Source organism: Brassica oleracea, unplaced genomic scaffold, assembly GCF_000695525.1.
Source record: "Brassica oleracea var. oleracea cultivar TO1000 unplaced genomic scaffold, BOL UnpScaffold17754, whole genome shotgun sequence".
Lineage (NCBI taxonomy): Eukaryota > Viridiplantae > Streptophyta > Magnoliopsida > Brassicales > Brassicaceae > Brassica > Brassica oleracea.
Window position 1 is genome coordinate 1 of NW_013634271.1, and position 384 is coordinate 384.

General features: G+C 41.4%; 1 long non-coding RNA gene across 1 annotated transcript; it reads left to right on the top strand.

Annotated features, from left to right (window-relative positions):
- The first annotated feature begins 29 nt into the window (after nucleotides 1-29).
- Nucleotides 30-347, top strand: LOC106322357. Its single transcript, XR_001266371.1, has 2 exons — nucleotides 30-125; nucleotides 236-347. It is a non-coding gene; the product is annotated as an uncharacterized LOC106322357 (long non-coding RNA).
- Nucleotides 348-384: the final 37 nt, after the last annotated feature.

The following is a 384-nucleotide window of genomic DNA, read 5'->3' on the forward strand; positions in this document are numbered from 1 at the left end:
ATTCATTGCCCATATTCTCTCACCTCTCATGTCTTGTCGCCTCTCATATATTGTCTGATGTTCTTGCAGATGTTAACCATCGAGTCTTTGAAGATCGAGAAGAAGAGACTGCTGCTTTTGAGCCAGTATGTAAACAAACATTCATTCCCCCTCCCTCCTCCTTTTAAATATATTATTTTCTGCTGCTTGTGCCTGTCTTTTTCACTGATTGGGTGTGTGTGTGTGCTCATTACAGACGAATGATTGGTAAAGAGCTTGACGGTATGAGTTACGCTGAGCTGTATGTGTTGGGCTTTGATATAACGCGTGCTCTTATGAACGTAATGCAAGAGATGGACAAGATAAAACATGCCGCCCGAGTCAGCAAGGTAGAAAAATATATAT